Below are 22,023 nucleotides of genomic sequence, written 5' to 3' on the forward strand. Positions count from 1 at the left end.
CCTGGCAAAGAAAGCTGTGTGTGTGTGCGTGTGTGTGTGTGCGCGCGTGTGTGTGTGTGTGCGCGCGCGCGTCTCCGGGCAGTGTCCGAGCCCGCCGTGGGGAAAGCCGTGCCGGGAGCTAGGGAAAGCCAAAGTCCGTTGCCTGCCTCGGGATCGTTTTTGGATGTGCGCAAAATACAGTCCCTCCCCAGGCTGCGCCCAGGTCATCTCCGTGGCGGGCGGTGTCTGCGCCGCCGGCGGTGCCGGCTGGGGACGCGGGCCCTGTAAGTTCTCCGAGGGCCACTTGCAGAGCAGGAGGGGCGAGGGCCGAGGACGCGGCGCGGGTCGGCTGGGCGGCCCCTCGGAGCGCCCGGGAGACGTGGGGAGAAGCGGCAGGGGCAGCATCTTCCGAAGGGGCTGGCTCCTGGCCACGCGGGTAGGGAGCTCGAGACATTTCCAGATCCCCGAGGATGGCATCAGCCCCCGCACGCTCAACTCCTGCTCCTCCTCTTCGCCACGAGTAAACAACGCAGTAGGTCTTTCCCAGCCAGTTTTGCTTGTTCCGAAGGGTTTTGCTTTCTTAATGGTGGTGTCTTTGGATCTTTTCTTCCCGGTTGTGTTGCTTTGGTTTTAAGTGCTCGCTGGCGTCTTCCAGGGATTGGGGGAATAGTTACTTTCTGTGGTGGTCAGTTGGGTTTAAAATTGTGGACATAACTGTTAGTTTGCATTAATGAGACTACACCCCTAAGGTACAAAATAGCTTTTTATTTAAGTTTTAAAGGGACAGTGTTTTTCCTATTTTTCCGCCTGATAGTGGTTCCAAAGATTTTCCCTTGAGAACTGAGCACCGGGCAAGGGGTAAGGGTTGGTGATTGATTTCCGTGTATTGGTAGCATTACAGTACTCCTTGTTGACGGTATTCTGTGGAGTTTAAGGTATTTTTTAATTGTTCTGTTACATATATCCAGTATCATCTAGCACTGCTTTTTGGAGATGTACCAGTTGGTAATAAAAAGCCTTTTCTGTACTTAAACACAGTGACAGAATCTGCTGGAAAACTTGCTGTCCAAACACGTATCTTGTCATAACTGAAATCTTGAAATCTGGAGGGTAACTATTATTTAAATGATTTGATTTTGAAACTTGATGTCCTTTCTTTTTTTTCCCCTTAAACAAAAAGTTCAGCCTAAAATTTGTCATATGTATATAATTTGAATTCTGTTAAAGTAAATACAAAACAAAGGAAATAACTTTCTACTTATAAAATTTAGTTTTCTTCTAGGGTATCTATAGGCAAAACGACTTGCCAGCGTACCAAAGTGCCCATAACAAATTGGTTAATTACTTACACTATGATTTTTAAAGCAAATATTTCTCTAAGTCTGTCACCTCAGTTGGTGGAACGAAAAGTTTTATGCCTATATTTATTTACTCTTTGTGGTGAAAGTGTGAGGAGTACAAATGATCATTTATCTGTAGAAGATTAAAATTTATTTCAATGTCTAGAAAGCTTTTTTTAAAAAAAATTCACAGCGCATTCTCAGTGGTCTTTGGAAGTTGTAGTTAATTTTGTACTCTGGTTAGCTTTTCTCTAAGAAAGTCCTGTTGTATTTATATAAGGAAGATAGTTAATGTCTTATCTGTGGATTAACAGACTTGATATCATGAAGGGTATAGTTCTAAGATGTGGCACAAATATTATACTACTAAGCTTTAAATTTTGATGTGTGTGTGTGTGTAGTGAACACATTACTAAAATATAGTCTTTTATATGGTTTAAGCAGCTAGCAAAAGCATTTAAAAAGCCACTTTTTAATCATTTTTATCATAATGTGTATAAATAGAAGTGCTCATTTATTTAAAAAGGCAAGTGAATGCATGTGTGTAATATTTAGCAGGTTATATGTACTGTATATCATTAAGTTCTTTTGAAAGAGAGACACAACGTGAGTAGAAAGAAAAAAACTTGAGTAATCAAACCAGAATTTTCATTTAGAAGACTAGTTGCTGCCCTAAGGTGGGGGTAATTTGGTTTTAAGATTGGAGCAGCGCTTGAGCTGTATTGTATGCTGTTTCCAAATGAGATTGAAACTATAATGTGGCAGATGAAGATGTTCACAGGCTTTTAATGTGGGAACAAATACGTAGTTGTGCTTTGAATTCTGCAACTAAAGATCATACTAAGAACCTTTAAGTCATGTTAGGTTTTCATTTACTTAATAGTCATAGTTCATTATATTTCATATTTATGTTAAATTCTATTACACGCAAATTTTTGAAATTTCCTCCTTCTTGCATCATACTGGGATTTCTACAACTCTTTAAACTGGTCACCTAGTCTATGTGTGTTTTGGTTTAAAATCTTTGAATGTAGTGTCCTAGAGTTAGCACCGCCTACTGGTTTCTTATGGAAAAATAATACTGTTCTTGCATTTAGTAAGCAACCTACCCAGATTCTGGTCAACTTAATAGTGCAAATTATTTTCAACTGCAGGGAGAAAGGGTCTGGGAGGTAAAGGTGGTGGGTGAGGGTAAGAAGACGCATATATTAAATTGGTTATTGGACCCTTAGCAGACCTTTAGAGTTTCATTTAAATTTCCGCAAAGAAATCATCACAAAGTTAAAACAACTGTTAAATTTCCTAGAACTTTTCTATGGGATGCCAATATTTGGACATTTTGAAAAATCCTGGATTACTGAATTAATTTTACAGTTTCTGTTCCAGTCTTGAACATTATAGAGAAAGAAACTCCTAGTTGGAGTCCTGTCTTGAGTGTGTGGTTTGTCCAAACAATTTTGAATGAAATTTTCATCATTAAAAACAAACACTTATTTTTTCTTTATATTTACCCTTACATGATTTAAAGCAAGTCAGTAGCACACTGATTTTTTTTTTTCCTTAGTTTGCATGAAGCGGCCACACTGCGGTGGTGTCATGTATGTAGGGAAAAGTTTCAAACACATAATTTATAAAGGCACTCTTTATTTTCTAAACCACAAAAGATGAACTGCCTTTAAAAAAAAAAAGACAGCCATTTTATTTTATCTAATTTTTATGAAAGGCTGCTGTTTAAAAGAGATACTATATTTTTGCAAATAAATGATGCCTTTAGAATATAAAAATAATGGAATGTAAAAGTAATGCACATACATATGATATGCCACAAATAGTGTATTTTCCTAGTTAAAAGAATCGTGTGCTATATGAATAACTGTTTCTTAGGTAAAATAATCATTTTTTTAAATGAACTAGTACAGAGTGTGTGGAAAAGCCCTGATGTCTGTTACATTCTTGAAAGCATTCCACTAGAGTCAGAGCATGGTCATGCTTTGTTTACTCTTTACTGGTATTGCAAGCAACTAATTATACAGCGCACCGAATCAAGTAAAGCTCTACATTGGAAGTAGAAGAGAAGCAGATATTTAGAATTGTTTGGATGGAAGAACGGAAATTGAAGAAAATATGTTATTTCAATTTATTTTATTTATTCTCTCTGACTTTTGAATACTTTTATTTTTAGATGCTTCTTAGCTGTGATTTGAAAAAATACAGTTACTTCTTCACTTCTTCTATCACATTGCCATTAAGAAAATACTATTTTGTGCATTAAAAACTGCAATAATGATGAATTTTATTCCTGAAACTTGTTTATGGAGCTCTGGAATGTAATTAAAACTAATTTAAAAAAATTCCTCACTGATCTGAAGTTATTGTTATTATTTTCTTATTCTTTCATATTATTATTATTTGCTACTTCTAGTGACTTGCACTGGTGCCTTTAAAATCCTATTTTCATAATTTAATATGATTTTTAAATTTAATATATTTCTCTTTAGTAATTGGCAGCAGCAACATAAACTTGCACATTATTTTTTTTAAAGATTTTATTTATTTATTTGACAGAGATAGAGACAGCCAGCGAGAGAGGGAACACAAGCAGGGGGAGCGGGAGAGGAAGAAGCAGGCTCATAGCGGAAGAGCCTGACGTGGGGCTCTATCCCATAACGCGGGGATCACGCCCTGAGCCGAAGGCAGACGCTTAACCACTGTGCCACCCAGGCGCCCCTAAACTTGCACATTATTGATGACAAGGACAATTAGTTTCACTACACCAAAATTTGAGAACAATAATTATTAAATAAAACTTAGGTATGTAAAAAAGCTAGTTACACATTTAGCAAGTGTTATATAAATATAATATTTGTTACTACTTTTATTTTTATTATTAAATTTTGACTTGTGGAGGAGAGATATCTAACCCAGCCATTGCCAGCTTTGACTAGTTTTACTTTATTCTCATAGCTTTAGTTTTTCAAGAAAATATTGGGGCATTTTTTTGTCGTTGTTGCTGTTCATTTGTTTTGTTAGACTTCTGTTAAATAGTTAACTTACATTGTAGACAATTGGTTTCATATTTTTATAATTCTCTCACAAATTAAACTTTTTGTTTGTTTTGCATTATCTTGCTGTTTTCTGGGGCTGAAACCTGGAGAATATAGAAGTGTTGATTTCATTTTCTATCATTCCAACCTGCAGAGAAGGCAGTGGAAGAACTTACTTAGTGTTTAGGATAAAAGTGTTCTGGACTGTCATTGGAGACTCTTCAGCTGGGGTCAAGGCTGTAAGATTTATTCCTTGGGTCCTGTATAAATCTAAAGAGAATTATAGTGAAGAACATGGGAACGCTGTCCTGCTTTTCTGAAAGGTGCAATGGAATGCATCATTCAGCACCCTCATAATAAGGAAAAATTAGAGATTTTATTTGTGTATATATGTTTTATAAAATTACATCTAACTCATCAATTTCTCTCTATATATTTTGCTTAGAAAGATATAGTTGAATATTTTGTCTAAATTTTAAGGGTGAAGATTAATTGCAATCCTACAGAATCCATGCGTACAGATAGACATTTTGATAGTTATATGCTAAATTGTAAAAGGTACACCATATTTCTGAGTCAGTTTGGAAATTGTTACCAGATTGGAGTAGGCAAGGGCTATGCTTTCTTTAATCAGGATGAGTGGGACAGAAAAGTAAAACAAATGTTTATTGATGGGTCAAATGAATGTAGTTCCATTTGTTCTTCCATGAGTAGGTAATATCATTATTTTATATTTTTGAGGAAACTGAGACTTAGATATACAACTTGCTTAAAGCTCCACAGGTAGTAAAGGGAAAAGTGACAGGAATGTCTGAATTGATACCTTATGTCCCTCCTTCTTTACAGGGATGTTCCATTTGTGGAAAGGAATTTGTTTTGTTTCAGCTAATCTAAAGCAACTGCTACATCTTTATTCTTGGTACGTAATTTAAAACTACTGTAGTCACTTTCAGTAGTGAGTGCTGTGGCCAGAAATAATAGAAAATGACACCATTTACACAGAGATGTTTACTGGTCCTGAAACGACCTTCAAGTAACCACAGCATCACAAACCTTTCCATGACTATAGGATTTCTAAAGAGAACCAAATTATAAAAATTTGTCAGGAGCCACTGGTACTTTATGGTCAAGACAAAATTAGATGGTTCTGTGTCTACAAGTGGCTTTACAGATGACCTGGGAGAAACACTCAACAAATATTTACTTCCTAAGTATAAAATGTAATCTGTACTTGAGGTGTTTGCAGTGTGAAGTGAAAAATTAGTCTCCTGCACAAGGAAAACAGAACCACCAATTTTCATAACACAGCAAGTCTATAAATATAGGTGTCTCTTCTGTCTACCAGCATCTCACTATCAACATCATCTGCACCTCAGAATTCACTGTTACACATATTTGGATGTGACAATTTTTTTCAAGCTCATTTTATCCATTTGTTAATAACAATAAAACACATATAACTGTATGATGTTATTTTAGAATACTGTTTTTAATTGCTTCTTCAGATGTGTGAAAAAGTCTTCCATTATTAAATAGTTCCCTTGGAACTTGAAAAGGTGAATATTTTTCAGTAAAGAATGAGAAACATAAACCACAGTGGAAGCAGTGTGAATGAACGTGATGAAATGGATTGCAAAATGATGGTAAATCTGCAAGTCCGTAAAAACAATGGATTTGAAGGCCAAGGCAGAAGGACTCTTAGGAGCTGCCTTTGTATGTGGAATCTGGATAACTTGAGAATGAGTGATATAGGGGTGCCTGGGTGGCTCAGTCGGTTAAGTGTCTGACTCTTGAATTTGGCTCAGGTTATCATCTTAGGTTCCTGAGATTGAAGCCCTGTTGTGGGCTCCATGCCGGGCATGGAGCCTGGTTAAGATTCTCTCTCCCTCTTCCCCCTCCCCCCTGCTTGCTCTCTAGACGAAGGAAAGAAAGAGAAGAAAAGAAGAAAATTAGTGGTATAAAACAAAACCAGAAAGCAAAAATATCTAGAGGAGAGCCTGACTTGATGGGAGAATGGTTCGACTTTGAACATATCACTGATTTGAAGTTCCAACATTAATTCCTGAATAAAATGACCAGTGTGCAATGAAATTCAGCTCTAAAGCTAGAAAACACACTGAAAGTGATATTACAAACTTATTTATGCTAAAACTTTAGGAGGGAATAATTCACCCAGAGGCAAACATTTGGGAAACCCGTGCATTTTTTTTTTTTGATTGGATGTAAAAGGATCTGGTTAAAAACAGAAAAAGAGGAAGAGGAGAATACCCACTGAAGCTTAGGAAAGTGTGTGTGTGTAAAAGAAAAGTGTTGCTCAATAGGGCCAATGCTGCATAGGCTTACAAGAATGTGAGGCTTGAGGAGAAGTGTGGGAATGGTGGCTGGAATCTGTAATTAAAATCCACTAATTTTAAAAAGGAACTGAATGAACTTGAACAGATGAAAAATTCTGGATATGATGTGACGGCATCATAAAAAGCAGTCCCTAAGATTGTATGTGTCATGTACTTTTGTATGTGGGTTTCTGTGTGTGTGCGCACTTGTGCACACGCGCGCATGCATGTAACCAGATCTCAATAGAAAAACCATTAAAGTTTTCCTGGAACTAGGTAAGTTGATTTTGAATTACATATAGAAAAATAAAAATGCAAGGATAGTTAGAATAATTCCAAAAACGAAAAGCAAAGAAGGGATAAGCTATCATATATTAAAATATACTATAAAGCTTTTAAATATGAATATATTTACTAGTTCTGTCTCCTGAAAAGGCTTCTAAACAGTGTCTCTCCAGCTTCAGTGAGCACAGCTGGTGCACAGATTGTGGTTTCTAAATACCATTTCCTACTCAAGGGGACCGGAGCTTTTTAGAGAATTGGCTGATTCTAATTCTAGGCAGAAAAAGTACAAGATGAGGCTGGGATATCTCATTGTGCCAGAAAGTAAGGAAATGTCCAAAGATGAGTAAGATCGTATCAACTTTATTTGTAAATCGTAACTATAAATGAGAGCCAGCTTGAAGGGACTTCCAGTTGCCAAATTCAGATAAATTTGAACTTCAAGTGTTGTTGGTTTGCAACCTCAGGAGTTTCTTGGGTGAAATTTGAAACTTTCCCCCATACTCAGAGGGTAAGGAGAAACTGAAGCAAGAGGCACATCGGTTTAGGTGATAGGTGGCAGTTTTAATAAGCAAGGGAATTTGCATAGGGTGGTCGTAAGACAAGTAGATCTTTGCATCTATCCACCAGAATCTTAAAAGTTTGTATAGAGAACTTAGTGGGGTTCAGTCACACATCCAGTCTGGATGGGCTCAACAGCACATTACCCGCTTAGTACTGTGTACTTGAAGTGTCTCCTCGTGTGGGAATGGTGGGTGGAGTGCACATTTCAAGGACAGGCGAAGAGGTAAGGAGCATCTGATTGCCTAGGTCCAGCTTGAGGGTCAACCAGCTGTCACATTTTCTCAGTGACCTGCTCCAACAAGAGTGACTGTAACTGTAAAACATTAAATGAAGTAGAATCCATGAGTCCATAGTGAAACTGAAAACAAACAAACAAAACCCCCAAAACAGGAAACAATTCTTTTTTTTTTTAAGATTTTATTTTATTTATTTGACAGAAAGACAGCCAGTGAGAGAGGGAGCACAAGCAGGGGGAGTGGGAGAGGAAGAAGCAGGCTCATAGCAGAAGAGCCTGATGTGGGGCTCGATCCCAGAACGCTGGGATCACGCCCTGAGCCGAAGGCAGACACTTAACGACTGAGCCACCCAGGTGCCCCAGGAAACAATTCTGACAGTAATTAAATTGAAGGAAATGGTTAGCCCGTTTTTGTTTTGTTTTGTTTTTGCTTTTTTTAAGGAACACTCCTCTCTAATTGATGAGGGATGAGTTCTTTACAAAACGATGTGAGTTGATTTATGTAAGAAATGCTAGAATTAGAAAATTACTATTGAAGTAAACAATGAAATAAATAATTCAGTCAAGAATCATCAACAGGTGCTAGAATCATTAGTTTAAAGTATTTTGGGCAATAACATATTCTCATGGTGCTCAAATATTACTTCTTAATTGCTTCCAGCAGTTGTCTTTTTAAATAACTAAGTGATCAAATCTAGCTTCATTAATAGCCTGATGCCATGAGCCTCCTGATGGATGTAATATCAAGTCTCCATCCGGTATAATTTGTGAAATACTATTGCTAGAATATTTCAGCTGAATCTTATAAAACCTGTTTAAACTTAACTTTTAGTTTACAGAAAAATACAGGGAAAGAGGAACAGGTTAAACTAAACCATGAGGAAAGAGACAAATTTCCCAAGGTTTAGTATTCTGCATTGAACATACCAGACATGTGGCCTAGTTTCTTCAAAAGTCACACCACGGTAGGGAGAATTTTCTAAATTAGAAGAGAGTAAAAGACAATGAAATGCAGTGCTGGAAGCTGTATTTGATCCTATTAAAAAAAAAAGGCTCAAATCTTGGTAGAATTGGGAAGATGTATATATAAGCTAGATAATAAATGATACTGGGAGATGCAAGCGAGTTATGTAGTGATAAGTACCATACATTCTTATGAGTCATCATAAACTGTGTGTGTGGTGTGTCTGTAACAGATCATCATTTGTTAATTTTTTAATGCAAGGAGACGTTATGCAGATTTCATTGTACTCAGATTTCAGATTATCTGTTTGATTTTTTTTCAATTAAAATGTTGAAAAATCCTTTACTTGTCATTGATAAAAAATACGTATATTAGAGTTTAGCAGAAGCAGAAAGAAGTCCAGTTGCCCATGTTTAAGGTCATATGGTGTCTTGAAGATACAAAGACGAGAAGTAAATGAAGTTTAATGCTAATTGTAGGACTGAAATATTACCGAAGGAGTAATATTATTGAATGAAGGGTGTATTTTTAAGCCAGAATAAAGAAAATCTCAATGCATATTTACTTTTTTCAGGATGGAATCCCCTAGCAAGAACAGATGGAACTGTAAGGATGAGGATGATAATTTTCAGGAGCAAGTTTCAGAGTGTTCTAAGGGGTTGGTGTGATCAGTGCTAGCACAAGAAGATGTTTGCATTTAGAAGAGGAAAGAAATGGAGTCAGTTTATTAGTTAACTGAATTCCTTATTTATTCAGTCCTGTACTGGAGGATGGAGATTCAGTGGTAATAAGACTCCATGCCTGCAGGGAGTTTGGCATGTAAGGGTGACTTTAGTCTTCTCAGGTAAGTGCAAGGTCATAGGTTGAGATAAACCTGTAAGTATGAGGATAGGAGCTCGAGGAATATAGCCAAGAATATGCACGAGCTAGGGATAGTGAGTATGTTAAAGAAAAGAAGGATCATAAATCTGGGCTGGGAAAGGGGGCAAGGGCAGCTCCAGGAAATGAATAAATTAAGAACACGTTAAGAATTGAGAGCCTGAGATCAGGACGAAAACTAATAGCAACTTTACTATTTTTAATAGAATGAGAAAGGTGCAAGGATGGATGTCTTTGGTCAGAGGAGAATATTCTTCCAGATTTTGATAGTGGAACAGTGTCAAATGATGAACACATTTTAGAGTTTGAGAAGGCATGTGGCTAAATAAAGTTGCTGATATTGAGAAGTTAAAGCACTGTGAGGGAAGGCTGAGTGTTAAAGTGTAATTTAGACAAAGGATTTTTTTAAAGATTTTTTTTACTTTTATTTATTTTGAGAGAGACAAGAGAGAGAGGGCACACGTACTTGAGCAGGGGGAGGCAGAGGGTGAGGATCTCAAGCCGACTCCGGAGCTGAGCTCAGAACCCCATGAGGGGCTGGATCCCAGGACCCCGAGATTATGACCTGAGCTGTAATCAGGAGTTCAGTGCTCAGCCAGCTAAGCCACCCAGGCACCCCACAGAGAAAGGATATTTTAAATCCATAATTGCAGACAAGGGAAAAGGTGGAAAGGAAAACTTTAAAACATGCTAAAAGTATCAATGATATTTCTAGAAGTTTATAATCACCTGATTCCATAAAGGAATTTTTTTTTCATTTATGTGGGTTTTAGGCCTCTCTTTTGGAACATCATGAAGAGAGCTGTAGATAAGTAATGTTTGCATTTATCTTGATCCTGTTTGGTTAGAGTACTCGGGTGATATGGAAATTAACTCTGCAATGGTTATTGCAATCCACAGTTGAGTTTTATAAGGAAGTTACTAATCAGAACCAGGGAAACTGATAGAGGATACTACAATTAAATACTTTCTAAACATAATAGTAAATGATTCAGACTTAAAGAAGGCTATACATGTTTGTTAATATATTTTGTTGTCTAGTTCAGGCTTTTTTTTTTTTTTNTTATTTATTTATTTGACAGAGATAGAGACAGCCAGCGAGAGAGGGAACACAAGCAGGGGGAGTGGGAGAGGAAGAAGCAGGCTCATAGCAGAGGAGCCTGATGTGGGGCTCGATCCCATAATGTCGGGACCACGCCCTGAGCCTAAGGGCAGACGCCCAACCGCTGTGCCACCCAGGCGCCCCAGGCTTTTTTTTTTTTTTAAGTCAGAAGTCCAGTTAGGTAGACAGAGAATAGCTATTGTTACTGCTAGATATGTTGCTGCTGCTGCTATGACCTCATTCCATTTATAGATCATCCCTTATGGGTCAGACTGACTGCTAAGTGCTTAGTCACATTGTGCCTCATTTTTGTTACACCCCAGAAGAATATATTATTATCCCAGATAGTAATATCTGGGAAGACATTGAGGATCAGACAGATGGCTTGTCAAAAGTGCTATCAAATGTCTGACTAAAGATCTGAACGCAAGCCTTTTTGCTCCACACTTAAACCTCCATGCCTTCTTTAAAAAGTGGAGAAAAAGATACTTGATTTGTACACCATTAGGTCAGTGACATTTGTCTAATAAAACAGGCTCCCTCACAGCAGCTCTCTACATAGGGAAGATTTAAAAACACAATGCTTTTATTCAGAACTGTGCTGCATTAGATTGCGATTTTTGTCCTTCTCAGTCTTCAGTCGTGTTCCTGCTCTGAGCATAATCGTGAGATTTTGAACACTTATTCATTCTTCCACTGTTTATTGGGAAGCTGTTGTATCTATGTGTGTTTGAGGGTATTTTAAAAAGAGTTTAAGAGCAAAACAAGACACTGAGCCTGTCCCCATGACCTGACAACCTGCCTGAAGAAGGAAACGGTGCGTGTGGAAAGTGACAGGTAATCAGAATTGAGAAAAGTGTAGATGATTACTTATGGTTACGTAGACTATGGAGGCACTTGAAAAAATTGGAATGCAGTGCCTCTCTCTTCCTTCCAGTGCCTTTGCAAGGTCCTCAGATTGGGATATTTGACAGTACTCTCTGGATATTGTATCCAAAGTTAGGAATACTTGAGTACATAGAGGGGAAATGTGTAGCAGAAAAACTAAATAGGCCAATGAAAAGAAAACAGCAACCAAAAGATTTAGAGAGGGCCATCTGGAAAGGAAATTGGGAGATGAAAAAGAATGATAAACTTTCAAAGAAAAAAGGAGGTCAGCACTAAGGAGTTACAGTTAATATGAGTGTATGATTTTGTATTTATATTTTATTCACCGAAATAGAGTTTATTATTTGGTAAAGTGAATTTTATTTTGGAATATATTGAGGTTATTCAAAATTTCAGATAAAAATACCTTATTAGAAACTCAAGTACTATAAAACATATAAAATGAGTTCAGAAATATGTATGCATTTAGATGCTTTAGGTGGAGAACAACATACAGTTGGCCCTTGAACAACACAGGTTTGAACTGCTTAGGTCCACTTATGCACAGGTTTTTGTTTTGTTTTTGTTTTTGTTTTTGTTTTATAAATGCAGTACAGCACTGTGAGTGTATTTAATTCCTTATGATTTTATTAATAGCTTTCTCCATCTTAACTGTAAGAATACAGTATATATTACCCATAACATGCAAAATATGTGTTAATCGACTGTTTATGTTATTAGTAAGGCTTTTGGTCAAGAGGCTATTCGTAGTTAAGTTTTTGGAGAGTCAAAAGTTATACGTGGATTTTCGACTGCACAGGGGTCAGAGACCCTAACCCGTATGTTGTTCAACAGTCAACTGTCATTTTATTAATAATTTAGATTAGTGGGGTTCTTGGGTGGCTCGTTTGGTTGAGTATCTGCTTCAACTCAGGTCATGATCTCAGGGTCCTGGTATTGAGCCCCGGGTCAGGCTCCTTGCTCAGTGGGGAGTCTGCTTCTCCTTCTCCCCCCGACCCCATCTGGTTGCTCTCTCTCTTTCAAAGAAATAAATAAAATATTAAAAAAATAATTTAGATTAGTGAACCAATTGTTTGAAAATATTTTATCTTATTTAATTTCTGAGTGTATTCCATCATGTTTGTAATCTTCATTTCAGAATTGCTAGATCTTTCCTTTCTTATTCCAGACCTCCCTCCTGACATTGTTGCAATTGTAGGGAAAAAAAAAAAAAACAACACCAAAGATAAAAGAAAGCGTGGAAGAGGGAAGAGGGGAAATAGAGGAAGAGGCCAATGGGAAGACATTCTTGGTATCAGCACTGCCCAGGTGAAAGAGAAGGCAAGCCAGTAAAGCAAGCCACCATGTGTAATATTAAATTTTTTAGAAGACACATTAAGAAGTAAAATAAACAGCTGTAATTAATTTTCATAATATACTTTATGTAACTCAGTTTATAAAAAACGGTTATTTCAACAGGTAATTTAAAATTATTTTTTAAACATTCTGCATTTTTTTTTAGATACTAAGTCTTTGAAATCCAATTGGTATTTTACATGTAGAGCACAGAACTAGCCAAAGTTAAAAAGTGCTCAGTAGCCATATGTCCTAGTAGCTACGACTAGGATCACGCAGATCTAGAGGGTTCAGAAGACTCAGAGTGATGTCATGTTTTAAAATTTCTTTGACATCTTGCTCCTTAGCAGAGATTAGCCAAGATATATTTTGAAATACTCTCTGATTGTCTCAATTTTAGCTTTCACTTTCTATTAAGACTCTAAACTGAAATCCACTGAAGTTCATTTTGCTAAAAAGTAATCTCGGGGCACCTGGGTGGCTCAGTTGGTTAAGCGTTAGAGTATGGTCAGTTGTCTAAGGAATATTAATATTTGTTCAATAACTTTCTTGAAAATTGGCTTTTCCCCATTTTGTGTATCCTGGGATACTCTATAATGTATGAGAATGGATATTTTGGTGTAAGAGGGGCAGCCAGTGATAAATTCCCTAAGAGATAAAAATGAAGTTCAGGATTAACATGGTATCTTATTTTGTGTTAAATCAGGAGATTAATTTCCATATGTAATTCCACTGACAAAATATGACTCATAATAAAGTGAATAAAGTCAAAACACTTTTTGATGACTCTGTGTAGAATGACACATTATTTGAAAAGAACACCACAAATTTATAGATTATTAAACAGCTTGTATAGTCTCCAAGATTGAAATGGTTTAGAATCTTTGGTTAAAACTTGTGAGTCACCAAGAATTTGATGGGGAAATATGAAATTTAATGTTGACCCATTATCTCTCATTATTTGTTTCAGAGCTAAGCCTAGGTCAGGATTCCCTTTACAGGTCTTCCAAGGTGTGTCCTTGAGTGAGTGAGAGGGATATGACTGTGTGATTTTGTGGAATGGCAGAGGAGGGAATTAATTGCCTATAAAAAGCTGGAGGAAATGACATTAGGTATCTAGTCATCATATAGAATCAAATGAGAGGAGTATCTCTCATTCTTTTTTGCCCATTTTTTTTTTTTGATAACATGTCTCTTTGTCCCTAAAAGATGATGTATGACATGATTAAATTTAAACAAATTTTACTGTTAGGTAGATTTCTTGTTTTTGATACCCATACAGGGTATTTGGAAATACTCAAAGCACACTAATTCCAGATTTTGGGTTCTAAGGTTTTGACTGAATGTGCCATGGTTTTGATTCAGTTGTGTAACTGCAAAACTAATTTATCTTAAGATATTAGTGAACCAGTTATACTTTTTTCCTTCATGTCAAAAATGTTATCATGAATTTGGTATTTTTACTTATCTAGTGAACATTATTGGTATGTATATCGGATCTTCAATTAGGGGATTAATCCTTAGTTGTTTTTGATCTTTCTCTGGTGAAGGAGAAGAAGGTTAATATATCTGTATTGAAATCCCATAATGTCAGATTAGGCTTACAATATATCTAGGAGAGAAGGTAGGTTTGGATTTGTTACAAGTGAAGATAAATGGTTTGGTCTTATAATTTCCTTTAATATAAGGGGCAGGAAGTTGGGTATAGAATATCATTTATTCTCAAAATCCAAATTTTTAATTTTATACTTTATTAGATGATTTCCTCCAAATAACTAAATTGATATATATATTCTAAAAATGTATAAATCTTTTAAAACTTGAAATCAAAATGGAAAATGCTCAAAAAGTCTTAAAAGGAAGCATTGTTATTATGATGGTATTGATGTTGAAATTTTAATCACATACTAGTGGGAAGATTCAAAATTATATCTTCCTTTTTATTAATATTATTTGGTATAAATCCTTTTAGCTTTTGTTTGAATAATTAGTGATATAATTTTTAGTGAATATTTGTAATTATATAATACTTGTATACTTTATGTAGTCTATACATAATAATCGCATATAAATGTTTAGACATATACTATATAATATATGTAGTAAAAAAAAATTTGCACTTAACAATATACTTTAAACACACTGTCATTAGCTGTCATTTGCAACATAATTTTAATGGCAATGTAGAATTTCACAATATACTTTTCCATACTCCATTGTGAATATTTTAGTTGATTCTCTGCATTTTCTTTTGATTTTATTTCAAATAATGTTTATTCCCATACTACATCTTTTTGTGTTTGTTTTAGTTTGTTTTAGTTTAGTGTTGTAGCATTATATGCACTTTTAATTTATATGGATTCATACGTTTTTTAATTATATTTTTAGTGAAAACACAAGCTTAGCACTTCATCCAGGGTTTAGGAAATTTATCTTCTTGTCCAACATTGGTAGAAAAAACTGTGTTGGACTTACTTACAGATGATATTAAAAACAAACAAACAAACCTGATATCACAAGGAAGTATATAACCTGTTGAAGGTATTTTCGGGAGCAGTTTTTACATATCTTTCATGATTATTTCAGAACCTAACCAGTAAGAAATAGGCTATATAATCGTATTTCATAGAATATTTTTCTTGCATGGGCAGTGACATTTTGAATATTTAATTTTAAATAATTGTCAGAGCTTTTAAAATTCAAAGTTTAAAATGTTATAATGATTTCTGAATGTTTTCACCACATATATGTGTTATTAACATTGAAGTACTCTGGTTGCTTACTAGCACAAATAATAACACTTTTTAGTAATGTGTCACTCACATGTGAAAGCTACTCGAAACATATGACATAAGAATTACATGGGAAAAGAGTAGAGACATCAATACTTTTTGCAGTTGTAAATTAATTATTTCCAACAACACAACAAAGGAATGTGAATTGTTTTGAAAAAGAAACAAATGGAAATGAGAAAGATGTTTATGGCATTTCTCTCACTCAGGAGCATTGGGCTTTTTACCTGTCACAAGAAGAGTGCCTAGTACCACGAGGGGGACCTAGGTAGCTTAGTTGGTTAAGCCTCCGATTCTTGATTTCTGCTCAGGTCATGATCTCAGAATCATGAGATCAGCCCTGCATCAAACTCCGCTCTAAGCATGAAGCCTGCTTGGTATTCTCTCTCTCCCCCTCTCCCCTTCCCCACCCATGATCTCTCTCTAAGAATAAAAGAAAACAGAAATCTTAAAGAAAAAAAAAAGAGTGCCTGGTGCTGTGAATCTTTTCTAGGGGAGGGAAACATACATAGCCTCCTTTGAGCCTTCCAAAGTTGCCAGGACTAGAGTTTGCAGAAAAGAACTAGAACAGTTTGATGCCCAGTTTTTTGTTTTCATTTTTGTTTTTTGTCTGTTGTGTGAATGACAGTAGAATTCTGAAAAGTACAGGAAGAAAATAATAATTTTCTCAGCAGATTATTCTGAACTAATTTTAATGAAAGTTTTCAGATGCTTTTCTTTCATTTACTCTTGGGTTAATTAGGGTTTTCTCCCATCACGTTGTTGATGGCATTAGTAAGAAATGGTGCTACTCAAAATAGAGTCTGTGGCCTACTGATTGCTAGTTGAAGACAAGAAATTGAGACTTCCCTACAATTTTGGAGAATAATTTTATGTCTTATTGTTGTGTGTCTTTTTGGTTATTCTTATTTTGTCTAGTAATACATTTTTTAAAGATTTTACTTATTTATTTCTGGAAAGAGAGGGAGGGAGTGTGCATGTGAGTGTACACGAGTGGGGGGGAGGGGAAGAGGAACAAAGGGGCAGAGGGACAAAGGGGCAGAGGGGGAGGGAGAGGGAGAGGGAGAGAATCCTAAGCAGACTCTGTGCTGAGCTCATAGCCCCACTTGGGGCTCCATCCCATGACCCAGAGATCATGAGCTGATCTGAAACCAAGCGTAGGACATTTATTTAACCAACTGAGCCACCCAGGCACCCCTTTAGTAATATATTTTTATTGTATTTTATAAAATATTGGTTTGTGACTGCTTGGGGGGGAAAAAAGGTCATTCACCACAAATTGCTTGAGAAGGATTGGTATAAAACATAGCACATTGCACTTATGCATTTTTGTCCTTTCTAGATTATGTTCATCTTGAAAATAAAGGTGGTGTAATTCAGTCATTCACTAGCTCATATTCATTTGCTTATAAACACTTATCAACTGACACAGTGTTAGTTACTCATACACAGAATATATAAAGCATTGCCCCATTTGTAATGGGCTCACAGTCTCCAGGGAATCTTTATTCTATGAGAGTAGTTGCCCCAGTGTTTATAGATACAGTAAGCATTCCTATAATTAATTGTATTATTTAAGTAAGTATATATGTATATATAAATATATTCATACATATACAGTGTGAATATATATGCATTATAACACTTTATATTTTTTGTTTTTTAAACCTTTGGCATTATATGCGAATTGCCTAAAATTTCAAAAGAAATTATCACAGGCAGGTCACATTGAACTATTCTTTTTTTTTTTTAAGATTTTATTTATTTATTTGACAGAGAGAGACATCCAGCGAGAGAGGGAACACAAGCAGGGGGAGTGGGAGAGGAAGAAGCAGGCTCCTAGCGGAGAAGCCTGATGTGAGGATCGATCCCAGAATGCTGGGATCACGCCCTGAGCCGAAGGCAGATGCTTAACAACTGAGACACCGAGGCGCCCCTGAACTATTCTTATAATGTAATAATTCTGAATAAAAACAGAAAAATATCATATAGAGACTGATATTGATATTCTGAGTAGTTCACGCAAAAGATATGAACAAATATCAGAAGCATTATTGATAGAATTACAGCTCTAGAAAAATAAGGGAAGGGGAGCATGAGAAAACTTTTTTCTTTTCAGATGAAAATATCTGGGACATACTGATAAATTAAAATCTATAAATAATATTCTGTGATTGTCTTAAAAATGGAATAGGTTTTTTAAAAATTTTTTCTTATTTGCAAAGATTTACATATTTTGACCCCATCGGTTTATGTTGAATGCATATGAACTTGCATTGTGGCTGTGCATGTTATTACTGCCTATAGGTTCTGCCAGTATATTTACATATGCCTGATTAACATCCGTTTTACCTAAATCAAGTTACTTTTCTTCATTTTTATCTATTTTTTGTTTGCTTTTACAGAAATGTTATCTCACCATACTACGTTCCCCAAAGTACCACTGTGACATTTTGCTTTTTTAAAAATATTTGGTGAATTCTTAAATGTATCTTTTTTGTGCATGCCATATGTTCAACTCCTGTCTCAGATTTCTTCATAAAGCTTCTGTGGTTATTTCTGTTATCATTTCCAAAAATAATTTACTCTGAAGACATAATTTTAGTAAGCAAAAGCAATGTTCGGTATTACTAGGTTTAAATAATGTATAACAGTTTTTTATATCGTGTAGGCATACAAAATATGCCAGGTTTTTGAGGTCCATTATTTTTATTCCTATTTTATAGACACTGGACTGGAGAATCAGCGGGATTAAGTTACTGGCCTGGGGTGAGTGACAGGGCTACTAGGTAGCAAAGCTAAACTTCAGCCCAGGTCAATCTGATGAAAGTCAATAATTCTGACCCACTAGGTCACTCTCATTTCATAATACATGCTATGTTAAGTGGCATACATGGCTCTTTGTCTTAGTCTGTTTGGGCTGCCATACCAGAATACCATAGACTGGGTGATTTATAAACAATAGAAATTTGTTTCCCACATTTCTGGAAGCTGGGAAATCCAAATCAAGACATCAACAGATTCACTGTCCGAGGAGGCCATCTTTCTGGTTCATTGAGGACTGTCTTCATGATACAGCCTCACATGGCAGAAGGCCTGAGGGAGTTCTGTAGGGTCCCTTTCATAATGGCGCTAGTCCCATTCATGATGGCTTCACCCTCGTGATCTTATCACATCCTAGAGGCCCTACATCCTAGTACCATCACACTTGGGGTTAGGATTTAACATATGCATTTTGCGGGGACAGAAAACATTCAGTCTGTAATATCCTTTTATTTGATGTTCGTTATTTTTGCTGACTAACAAAACGTGTGTTGACACTTCAGATAGTCTGTGAAGCCGTTGAGCTCAGATAGTGTTCTCAGTATACATTTACTGAACATTTGCTCCCTTGGCTCAAGACAGGTAAAGTGACAACACTAGAAGTTATAAAGACACCCCCCACCCCGCAGTCATTGTTTCTGTTATCTCAGGGTAATATAAACAATCAGGATGAAGAAAGCCATATGGATGAAATCAACTTCATGAAGGTTTTTTGTTTTGTTTTGTTTTCTGTTTAGGAATTAAACATTGATTCAATTTGAATTGGAGGGGATTCCAAAAATATTACAACCTGAAAATATTGTGTGATTCCCCCTTCAACACATATGCAAGGTATTAAAAGGAAAAGCCACTGACATTCTTGTCTGAAGGCTTCTTCTTTTCAATATTCCATGACTTCCAACTGAAGCCTTTTACTTGAAGGAACAAGTAACCTAAATTCAATACATCTTTGGCGGGTGGGGAGGTGTTGGGGGGGTGGTGGTAGGGGTGCTAGAAATAGCAATGCTTTTCTAAAACACTAAGCAATAAAAAGAACGAAGGGGAATCCGTGATTTCAGGGAATTTATCTTTATGAATCTTCATTTAAAAGTGTGGTCTGAGAAAGAGAAAGAAGTAGCAAATTTTTAGTTGTAATCAGTTCAACAAATAAATGCCGAGTATTGTATTAGTTTGGTAGGGCTGTTAGAACACAATACTAGAGACTGCTGGCTCAACGGGCAAATGTATTTTTTCACAATTCCAGAGGCTAGAAGTCTAAGAGCAAGGTGTTGGCAGGTTTGTTTTAAGACCTATCTACTTAGCTTGCAGCCTTCTTGCTCTATACTCATGGTCTTTCTTACAGAGATGCTCACATCCTTGGTGTCTCAATCTCTTTTTATAAGAAAACCAGTCATACTGGATTAGGGTTAACCCATATGATGTCAGTTGACCTCAGTTACATCTTTAAAGGCCCCATCTTCAAATACAGGCAGAATCTGAGGTCCTGGTGTTTAGGACTTTAACTTACACATTTTGATGGGACAGGATTCAGTCCTTAACAGGTGTCAACTATTTCAGGCACTGTGATAAATGCTAGAGGAATGGATTACAATTCTGGCTTTCAAGGAGTTTGCAGTTCTTGGTGGGATAAGGTAAACCATCTTTGTCATGACTGTGCGGGCGGTCTGGAGGTAACTCCAGCCTTTCTTATGCTATCTAAAACCTGGTGACCTCGTTTGAGTAGCTGGGAGGGTGTCCTTAGTCACTCAGAAACAACCCATTTTAAGAGGGCACTTTTCTTATTAGAAAATGTGAATATTTCATTAAGGTTACATATATGAGACAGGTCAGTGGGATCATATGATTGAGAGTTGAATTAATGGTATACACGTGTAATTAGAAGACTATGAATTCAGTTCTCTAAGTGGGCGTTTAAGTTGTCAATAGAATAACTGATGCTTTGGGGGAGAGGTCAGGAATAAGACGAACCAGTTGAGAACTGTCAGTGGAGGTGATATGTATAGCCGAGGTGAAAATAGGTGAATCAGAATAAGGAATTGTAGGTGGGAAAGTGCTTCTCTCATAACATTTATGCTCAGTGTTAGTGAACCCCAAAGCAAGGCAAGCCAGTGAGAAAGTTGGAAAGACTGAATAGGTCTGTGGAAGCTGAGAGAAATTATCAAGGGAAAGAGGTCTGTCAAAGTAGAGTCTATTAGAGTTCACAGTTTGTTGTTTAAAAAAATTTATAAATACATTTAATTTGTTAGGGTATTATTGGGAGGGAAGATTGTTAGCCACAGAACCTATTAGCAGCTGTCACATATAGGTTTAATCCACCATTTTTTGGTCAACAATTTGAGCTTTCTTTATGTGCAGTGTACACATTTCCCATGATAGTCTTGAAGTAATACTGAAGACTGATTGGCTACATGAAGTTCTTTTCTGCAGAGTATTAAGTTGTGAAATCAATAATCAGAGTATTTCCATTAGAAAGTCATCATTAACCACGGGAACCAAAACCTTCAAAGTTTGAAATTTTTTTTCATTGTCTTTACAAAATAATTAGTTTTTTAAAAAAGATCAGTATTTTATTAATCTTTATATCTAAGTAAATTAGATACACTAATAAATTAGAAAAATTGTCATGAATTATCCTTTTCCCTTCAAAATGTGATTAGTACATTAAAGTTTTTAGACTTACTGTCAGTGCTGGAAGAGCTTCACTGTATCTGGTAAGTGTTTTAAACTAGTCAGTGGTAAGCTCTTCTGTTGTAGCTGTGATGGTTCTTAATCTCTTCAAGAGGAGCTTCCGCTTTCCAGAAGGAGGGTTCTCAGCCCCTCAAGACCAGAGAACCTGGGAAAGGCCTTGGGTGGGCAGACTGACCTCTGTGTAATTCCTACCCTGGCTTTTGAGCTTACATCACACTTTGCATGCCTGAACTTTGGTTTCCACATCTGTAGAAAGTGGCGCTAAATTTCTTTGCTCTATTGGATTATTGGAAAGATTGATAGGAAAAAAAAACCACTTTGTGTTATTCATATATGATTTCTTTTTTTTAAGATTTATTTATTCATTTTAGAAAGAGAGAACAAGCACAAGCAGGGGAAGGGGCAAAGGGAGAGGGGGAGAGAGAATCTCCAGCAGACTCCCCATTGAGTATGGAGTCTGAAGCAGTGCTTGATCTCAGGACCCTGAGATCACGATCTGAGCTGAAATATTTAAAAAAAAAAAAGAAAGAAAGAAAAAAAAAAGTCAGACAATCGACTAAGTCAGCCAGGTGCCCCTGAAATATATGATTTCTTAATTAAATGTTGAATTTCACAAAAATAAGGAAGTTTTACTTTTTAAAAAAATGATGATTTATTTTAGAGAGGGGGGAGGGCCAGAGGGAGAGGGATAGAGAAACCCAAGGAGACTCCACACTGAGCATGGATCGCTCCTGAAGCTGGATCTCGTGACCCTGAGATCATGACCTGAGGTGAA

At 36.4% G+C, this 22,023-nt stretch overlaps 1 protein-coding gene across 10 annotated transcripts in view; it reads left to right on the forward strand.

Annotated features, from left to right (window-relative positions):
* RALYL (RALY RNA binding protein like) overlaps nt 1–22,023 on the forward strand; it is a 711,504-nt gene that overhangs the window by 3,201 nt on the left and 686,280 nt on the right. For 3 of the 10 annotated variants that reach the window (XM_034668254.1, XM_034668256.1, XM_034668249.1), the window contains exon 1: nt 155–263. The exons of 5 other annotated variants lie outside the window; for them this stretch is intronic. The gene's annotated coding sequence lies outside the window, so the exon portion shown is untranslated. Of the gene's footprint in view, nt 1–154; nt 264–406; nt 512–22,023 lie in introns of those variants that run through there. 2 more of the 10 variants (XM_019797153.2, XM_034668251.1) reach the window with 2 other exon arrangements.

Source organism: Ailuropoda melanoleuca, chromosome 9, assembly GCF_002007445.2.
Source record: "Ailuropoda melanoleuca isolate Jingjing chromosome 9, ASM200744v2, whole genome shotgun sequence".
In the NCBI taxonomy this organism is placed as follows: Eukaryota; Metazoa; Chordata; class Mammalia; order Carnivora; family Ursidae; genus Ailuropoda; species Ailuropoda melanoleuca.